The sequence below is a fragment of the Eschrichtius robustus genome, chromosome 5 (assembly GCF_028021215.1).
Source record: "Eschrichtius robustus isolate mEscRob2 chromosome 5, mEscRob2.pri, whole genome shotgun sequence".
NCBI classification, from domain to species: Eukaryota; Metazoa; Chordata; class Mammalia; order Artiodactyla; family Eschrichtiidae; genus Eschrichtius; species Eschrichtius robustus.
This window is the reverse complement of record NC_090828.1, coordinates 111211197-111220841: the sequence shown is the minus strand read 5'-3', so window position 1 is coordinate 111220841 and position 9645 is coordinate 111211197.

Sequence of the window (9645 nt, the reverse complement as noted above, 5' to 3'; positions counted from 1 at the left end):
GACACAGGCTGCAAAAGCTGCACTGCAGCCTTATTCAAAATAGCCAAGATGCGAAGCAACCAAAATGTCCATCAACAGGTGAATGGATAAAGAAGAAGGAGTCCATGTACACAATGGAATATTAGCCATGGAAAACAATGAAACACTGCTCTTTGAGGCACCAGAGATGAGCCTGGAGATAATCACAAAACATGAGGTAAGTCGGAAAGCAAAAGACCTATATCCTATGATATCCCTTAGAGGCGTTATCTAATCACTGACACAAATGAACATATTTCCACAGAGAAAGACACTCACAGACTTAGAAAACCAACTATGCTCATCTAAAAGGAAAGGTGGGGGGAATGGATAAATGAGATTAGTGTTACTATACATATCCAAATACATATTATATACATATTTCAAAACGACCGACCATATAGCAAGGGAGGTCTACAGAACACTCTGTAATATTTTACATGGGAAGAGGATCTGTAGAGTAGACATATAAAATGTACAAATGAACCAGATTGTGTACCCCTAGGACAAACAATATTCTAGTCCTTACCCCGATTAAAAAAAATAACAAAAACAAGAAGTAATGAGACCTAAACTTATGGGGGTTTCTCCTGGCACATTCCATTCTAATTTACAACCTAGGAACACGACTTCCAGAAAGGCTCTGCTGCCCTAGTACTCAGATTTGGGAATGGAGAAATGCTGCCTCCTTGTGGCCATTTCCCACAACAGCAGCTTTCAACCCACTGCTAAAGGTCACTAAATATTCACCAACTTGCCATTCTGTAAATGACACCTGCCCTCCAAATAAATCCTGGGATCAAAAATGGAGCAAAAATTTCAAAAGAGGGCAACCTTCCAAGAAGACAATTTCAAGAGCTATGTGGTACTCACAGCTTTTCCTTTAAAGAAGAGGAAAGAAAAAGGTGTGGGAAAATGATATATTTTAGGAATTTTTAAAGACATGCAAACCCAAATTACAAAAACCTATCAGCTCACAGCAGTCAGAATGGCCATCAGCAAAAATGTTTCAAAAAATAAATGCTGAAGGGACTGTGGAGGAATGCGTACACTCGGCCCTAAGGGGGACGTGGTAAGAGCCACTAATGAAAACACAATGGAAGTGCCTTGAAAAGGTAAACACTGAGCTACCCGTCAATCAGTCATACCCACTGCTGGGCCTATCCCCTGAGAAAATGAGAATCAAAACGTCACAGGCTGGCAATCCTGCACTCCAGCCATATTGACCATAGCCAACATTTGGAAGCAATGAAAATGTCCATCAACAGAGGAACGCACCAAGAAGAACTCTTCCATGTACACAATGTAATATTGCTCCAATAATAAATATAAGGTAAATTTAAAAGACAAACATAAGTAAGGAGACATCAGCATTTGTGGGTTTCTTCAGGCACATTCCACTCTAATTTATAACCGAGGAACACCACTGGCCGGAAGGCCTGTTGCCCTAGTACCAGCATGGGGAACGTAGAAAGACCGCCACCCTCTGGCCGTTACCTGCAAACGCAGGTTTAAGCCTGTGCTAATGGTCACCGCAAAATGTCTTCAGGGAGGTAATGGCCAAAAAATTTTAAAATTATGACATACATACTTTAAGAAAACACTTTGAAGAACTAAGCGGTACTCACAGCCTGAAAAATGAAAAGGACCTGCCTTAAAGCTCAGTTTTAATGGATCATGAGACACATGCAAATTCAGCCACAAAGACGTATCAGCTCACACCAGTCAGAATAACCATCAGTAAAAAACCACAAAGAATAAATGCTGAAGGTGCTGTGGAGAAATGCAAACCCTCCACTTTAAGTGGGATGTAACCTGGAGAGAGCCACTCATGAGAGCAGAGTGGAGGTGCCGTTAAAAGGTAAACATTGAGCTACCGTACGATCCAGAGGCTTATTCCTGGACCTATAACCTAAGAAGACAGAATTGGAAAGAAAGAGGCAGGCAAATCTGCATTGCACAGTATTACCATAGCCAAGATATGGAAGTCACCAAAAAGTCCACCGACAGATGGGTGGACAAAGAAGAACTGCTACATGTACAGATGGATTATGAGCTAGCGATAAAATGAAACAATGCCATTTGCAGCACCATAGATGACTCTAGAAGTAATCACGCAACTTGGAATAAGTGAGAAAGCGAAAGACACATATCCTATCATACCACATAGAGGTGTTACCTAAAAATTGATACAAACGAAGATACTTCCACAGAGAAAGGCAATCACAGATTCAGTACAAAAACTTAAGGTTCACCAAATGGAAAGGTGTGAGGATTGGGTACATTACCATATTGAGGTGAACAGAGATATACAAACACACGTGAAATATATAATCACCAAAGACCTACAGAATACCAAGAGAAGACTACTCAACATTGTATCATAACCTACACGGGAAGAGATTCCAAAGAAGAATAGATATATGTATATGTGTGAAGGAACCACGTCTTGCACACCTAGACCAAACAAACCATTGTAATCGAATTTGCTGTGATAAAGAATAAAAATTTTGTTAAAAATACAAACAAGAAGGAATGACACATACACTTAAAGGGCTTTTTCCCGGCACATTCCATTGTACTTTACAACCTAGAACACGACTTCCATTAAGGCTCTGTTGCCCTAGTGACCAGATTTGGTAAAGGAGAAATGCTGCCCCCTTGTGGCCGTTTCCCGCAAGAGCAGCTTTAAACCCACAGCTACTGGTCACTTAAAATTCACAAGGGCTCAGGGCTGTAAAGGACACCTGCCATCAAAAATTGTGCTCAGGTGGGGAATGGACAAAAGAAATTCAAAACAGGCGAATGTTTCAAGAAGATAGTATGCAGAGGTAAGTATTCCTCACTATCTTTAAACAAAAAAACAGGAAAATGGGTAAAAGCTCAACCTCAGGAATTATTAGACTCATGCAATCTAATCAACCAAAAGGTTTCAACTCACACCTGTCGACTGACCGTCAGCAAAAAGTCTACCAACAATAAATGCTGACGGGGTTGTAGAGAACTGTGTAACCTCTAGGTGCTGGTGGGAAGGAAAGTGGTTAACAGCCAATAATGACTACCGAAAGGAACTGCGTTGAAAAGTGAAAACTGAGGTACCATTCAATCCAGCAGGCACACCACTGGGCCTCTCACCTGAGAAGACCAGGATCGAAAAGACACAGGCTGCAAAAGCTGCACTGCAGCCTTATTCAAAATAGCCAAGATGGGAAGCAACCAAAATGTCCATCAACAGGTGAATGGATAAAGAAGAAGGAGTCCATGTACACAATGGAATATTAGCCATGGAAAACAATGAAACACTGCTCTTTGAGGCACCAGAGATGAGCCTGGAGATAATCACAAAACATGAGGTAAGTCGGAAAGCAAAAGACCTATATCCTATGATATCCCTTAGAGGCGTTATCTAATCACTGACACAAATGAACATATTTCCACAGAGAAAGACACTCACAGACTTAGAAAACCAACTATGCTCATCTAAAAGGAAAGGTGGGGGGAATGGATAAATGAGATTAGTGTTACTATACATATCCAAATACATATTATATACATATTTCAAAACGACCGACCATATAGCAAGGGAGGTCTACAGAACACTCTGTAATATTTTACATGGGAAGAGGATCTGTAGAGTAGACATATATAATGTACAAATGAACCAGATTGTGTACCCCTAGGACAAACAATATTCTAGTCCTTACCCCGATTAAAAAAAATAACAAAAACAAGAAGTAATGAGACCTAAACTTATGGGGGTTTCTCCTGGCACATTCCATTCTAATTTACAACCTAGGAACACGACTTCCAGAAAGGCTCTGCTGCCCTAGTACTCAGATTTGGGAATGGAGAAATGCTGCCTCCTTGTGGCCATTTAACAAAACAGCAGCTTTCAACCCACTGCTAAAGGTCACTAAATATTCACCAACTTGCCATTCTGTAAATGACACCTGCCCTCCAAATAAATCCTGGGATCAAAAATGGAGCAAAAATTTCAAAAGAGGGCAACCTTCCAAGAAGACAATTTCAAGAGCTATGTGGTACTCACAGCTTTTCCTTTAAAGAGGAAAGAAAAGGTGTGGGAAAATGATATATTTTAGGAATTTTTAAAGACATGCAAACCCAAATTACAAAACCCTATCAGCTCACAGCAGTCAGAATGGCCATCAGCAAAAATGTTTCAAAAAATAAATGCTGAAGGGACTGTGGAGGAATGCGTACACTCGGCCCTAAGGGGGACGTGGTAAGAGCCACTAGTGAAAACACAATGGAAGTGCCTTGAAAAGGTAAACACTGAGCTACCCGTCAATCAGTCATACCCACTGCTGGGCCTATCCCCTGAGAAAATGAGAATCAAAACGTCACAGGCTGGCAATCCTGCACTCCAGCCATATTGACCATAGCCAACATTTGGAAGCAATGAAAATGTCCATCAACAGAGGAACGCACCAAGAAGAACTCTTCCATGTACACAATGTAATATTGCTCCAATAATAAATATAAGGTAAATTTAAAAGACAAACATAAGTAAGGAGACATCAGCATTTGTGGGTTTCTTCAGGCACAATCCACTCTAATTTATAACCGAGGAACACCACTGGCCGGAAGGCCTGTTGCCCTAGTACCAGCATGGGGAACGTAGAAAGACCGCCACCCTCTGGCCGTTACCTGCAAACGCAGGTTTAAGCCTGTGCTAATGGTCACCGCAAAATGTCTTCAGGGAGGTAATGGCGAAAAAATTTTAAAATTATGACATACATACTTTAAGAAAACACTTTGAAGAACTAAGCTGTACTCACAGCCTGAAAAATGAAAAGGACCTGCCTTAAAGCTCAGTTTTAATGGATCATGAGACACATGCAAATTCAGCCACAAAGACGTATCAGCTCACACCAGTCAGAATAACCATCAGTAAAAAACCACAAAGAATAAATGCTGAAGGTGCTGTGGAGAAATGCAAACCCTCCACTTTAAGTGGGATGTAACCTGGAGAGAGCCACTCATGAGAGCAGAGTGGAGGTGCCGTTAAAAGGTAAACATTGAGCTACCGTACGATCCAGAGGCTTATTCCTGGACCTATAACCTAAGAAGACAGAATTGGAAAGAAAGAGGCAGGCAAATCTGCATTGCACAGTATTACCATAGCCAAGATATGGAAGTCACCAAAAAGTCCACCGACAGATGGGTGGACAAAGAAGAACTGCTACATGTACAGATGGATTATGAGCTAGCGATAAAATGAAACAATGCCATTTGCAGCACCATAGATGACTCTAGAAGTAATCACGCAACTTGGAATAAGTGAGAAAGCGAAAGACACATATCCTATCATACCACATAGAGGTGTTACCTAAAAATTGATACAAACGAAGATACTTCCACAGAGAAAGGCAATCACAGATTCAGTACAAAAACTTAAGGTTCACCAAATGGAAAGGTGTGAGGATTGGGTACATTACCATATTGAGGTGAACAGAGATATACAAACACACGTGAAATATATAATCACCAAAGACCTACAGAATACCAAGAGAAGACTACTCAACATTGTATCATAACCTACACGGGAAGAGATTCCAAAGAAGAATAGATATATGTATATGTGTGAAGGAACCTCGTCTTGCACACCTAGACCAAACAAACCATTGTAATCGAATTTGCTGTGATAAAGAATAAAAATTTTGTTAAAAATACAAACAAGAAGGAATGACACATACACTTAAAGGGCTTTTTCCCGGCACATTCCATTGTACTTTACAACCTAGAACACGACTTCCATTAAGGCTCTGTTGCCCTAGTGACCAGATTTGGTAAAGGAGAAATGCTGCCCCCTTGTGGCCGTTTCCCGCAAGAGCAGCTTTAAACCCACAGCTACTGGTCACTTAAAATTCACAAGGGCTCAGGGCTGTAAAGGACACCTGCCATCAAAAATTGTGCTCAGGTGGGGAATGGACAAAAGAAATTCAAAACAGGCGAATGTTTCAAGAAGATAGTATGCAGAGGTAAGTATTCCTCACTATCTTTAAACAAAAAAACAGGAAAATGGGTAAAAGCTCAACCTCAGGAATTATTAGACTCATGCAATCTAATCAACCAAAAGGTTTCAACTCACACCTGTCGACTGACCGTCAGCAAAAAGTCTACCAACAATAAATGCTGACGGGGTTGTAGAGAACTGTGTAACCTCTAGGTGCTGGTGGGAAGGAAAGTGGTTAACAGCCAATAATGACTACCGAAAGGAACTGCGTTGAAAAGTGAAAACTGAGGTACCATTCAATCCAGCAGGCACACCACTGGGCCTCTCACCTGAGAAGACCAGGATCGAAAAGACACAGGCTGCAAAAGCTGCACTGCAGCCTTATTCAAAATAGCCAAGATGGGAAGCAACCAAAATGTCCATCAACAGGTGAATGGATAAAGAAGAAGGAGTCCATGTACACAATGGAATATTAGCCATGGAAAACAATGAAACACTGCTCTTTGAGGCACCAGAGATGAGCCTGGAGATAATCACAAAACATGAGGTAAGTCGGAAAGCAAAAGACCTATATCCTATGATATCCCTTAGAGGCGTTATCTAATCACTGACACAAATGAACATATTTCCACAGAGAAAGACACTCACAGACTTAGAAAACCAACTATGCTCATCTAAAAGGAAAGGTGGGGGGAATGGATAAATGAGATTAGTGTTACTATACATATCCAAATACATATTATATACATATTTCAAAACGACCGACCATATAGCAAGGGAGGTCTACAGAACACTCTGTAATATTTTACATGGGAAGAGGATCTGTAGAGTAGACATATATAATGTACAAATGAACCAGATTGTGTACCCCTAGGACAAACAATATTCTAGTCCTTACCCCGATTAAAAAAAATAACAAAAACAAGAAGTAATGAGACCTAAACTTATGGGGGTTTCTCCTGGCACATTCCATTCTAATTTACAACCTAGGAACACGACTTCCAGAAAGGCTCTGCTGCCCTAGTACTCAGATTTGGGAATGGAGAAATGCTGCCTCCTTGTGGCCATTTAACAAAACAGCAGCTTTCAACCCACTGCTAAAGGTCACTAAATATTCACCAACTTGCCATTCTGTAAATGACACCTGCCCTCCAAATAAATCCTGGGATCAAAAATGGAGCAAAAATTTCAAAAGAGGGCAACCTTCCAAGAAGACAATTTCAAGAGCTATGTGGTACTCACAGCTTTTCCTTTAAAGAGGAAAGAAAAGGTGTGGGAAAATGATATATTTTAGGAATTTTTAAAGACATGCAAACCCAAATTACAAAACCCTATCAGCTCACAGCAGTCAGAATGGCCATCAGCAAAAATGTTTCAAAAAATAAATGCTGAAGGGACTGTGGAGGAATGCGTACACTCGGCCCTAAGGGGGACGTGGTAAGAGCCACTAGTGAAAACACAATGGAAGTGCCTTGAAAAGGTAAACACTGAGCTACCCGTCAATCAGTCATACCCACTGCTGGGCCTATCCCCTGAGAAAATGAGAATCAAAACGTCACAGGCTGGCAATCCTGCACTCCAGCCATATTGACCATAGCCAACATTTGGAAGCAATGAAAATGTCCATCAACAGAGGAACGCACCAAGAAGAACTCTTCCATGTACACAATGTAATATTGCTCCAATAATAAATATAAGGTAAATTTAAAAGACAAACATAAGTAAGGAGACATCAGCATTTGTGGGTTTCTTCAGGCACAATCCACTCTAATTTATAACCGAGGAACACCACTGGCCGGAAGGCCTGTTGCCCTAGTACCAGCATGGGGAACGTAGAAAGACCGCCACCCTCTGGCCGTTACCTGCAAACGCAGGTTTAAGCCTGTGCTAATGGTCACCGCAAAATGTCTTCAGGGAGGTAATGGCGAAAAAATTTTAAAATTATGACATACATACTTTAAGAAAACACTTTGAAGAACTAAGCTGTACTCACAGCCTGAAAAATGAAAAGGACCTGCCTTAAAGCTCAGTTTTAATGGATCATGAGACACATGCAAATTCAGCCACAAAGACGTATCAGCTCACACCAGTCAGAATAACCATCAGTAAAAAACCACAAAGAATAAATGCTGAAGGTGCTGTGGAGAAATGCAAACCCTCCACTTTAAGTGGGATGTAACCTGGAGAGAGCCACTCATGAGAGCAGAGTGGAGGTGCCGTTAAAAGGTAAACATTGAGCTACCGTACGATCCAGAGGCTTATTCCTGGACCTATAACCTAAGAAGACAGAATTGGAAAGAAAGAGGCAGGCAAATCTGCATTGCACAGTATTACCATAGCCAAGATATGGAAGTCACCAAAAAGTCCACCGACAGATGGGTGGACAAAGAAGATCTGCTACATGTACAGATGGATTATGAGCTAGCGATAAAATGAAACAATGCCATTTGCAGCACCATAGATGACGCTAGAAGTAATCACGCAACTTGGAGTAAGTGAGAAAGCGAAAGACACATATCCTATCATACCACATAGAGGTGTTACCTAAAAATTGATACAAACGAAGATACTTCCACAGAGAAAGGCAATCACAGATTCAGTACAAAAACTTAAGGTTCACCAAATGGAAAGGTGTGAGGATTGGGTACATTACCATATTGAGGTGAACAGAGATATACAAACACACGTGAAATATATAATCACCAAAGACCTACAGAATACCAAGAGAAGACTACTCAACATTGTGTCATAACCTACACGGGAAAAGATTCCAAAGAAGAATAGATATATGTATATGTGTGAAGGAACCTCGTCTTGCACACCTAGACCAAACAAACCATTGTAATCGAATTTGCTGTGATAAAGAATAAAAATTTTGTTAAAAATACAAACAAGAAGGAATGACACATACACTTAAAGGGCTTTTTCCCGGCACATTCCATTGTAATTTACAACCTAGAACACGACTTCCATTAAGGCTCTGTTGCCCTAGTGACCAGATTTGGTAAAGGAGAAATGCTGCCCCCTTGTGGCCGTTTCCCGCAAGAGCAGCTTTAAACCCACAGCTACTGGTCACTTAAAATTCACAAGGGCTCAGGGCTGTAAAGGACACCTGCCGTCAAAAATTGTGCTCAGGTGGGGAATGGACAAAAGAAATTCAAAACAGGCGAATGTTTCAAGAAGATAGTATGCAGAGGTAAGTATTCCTCACTCTCTTTAAACAAAAAAACAGGAAAATGGGTAAAAGCTCAACCTCAGGAATTATTAGACTCATGCAATCTAATCAACCAAAAGGTTCCAACTCACACCTGTCGACTGACCGTCAGCAAAAAGTCTACCAACAATAAATGCTGACGGGGTTGTAGAGAACTGTGTAACCTCTAGGTGCTGGTGGGATGGAAAGTGGTTAACAGCCAATAATGACTACCGAAAGGAACTGCGTTGAAAAGTGAAAACTGAGGTACCATTCAATCCAGCAGGCACACCACTGGGCCTCTCACCTGAGAAGACCAGGATCGAAAAGACACAGGCTGCAAATGCTGCACTGCAGCCTTATTCAAAATAGCCAAGATGGGAAGCAACCAAAATGTCCATCAACAGGTGAATGGATAAAGAAGAAGGAGTCCATGTACACAATGGAATATTAGCCA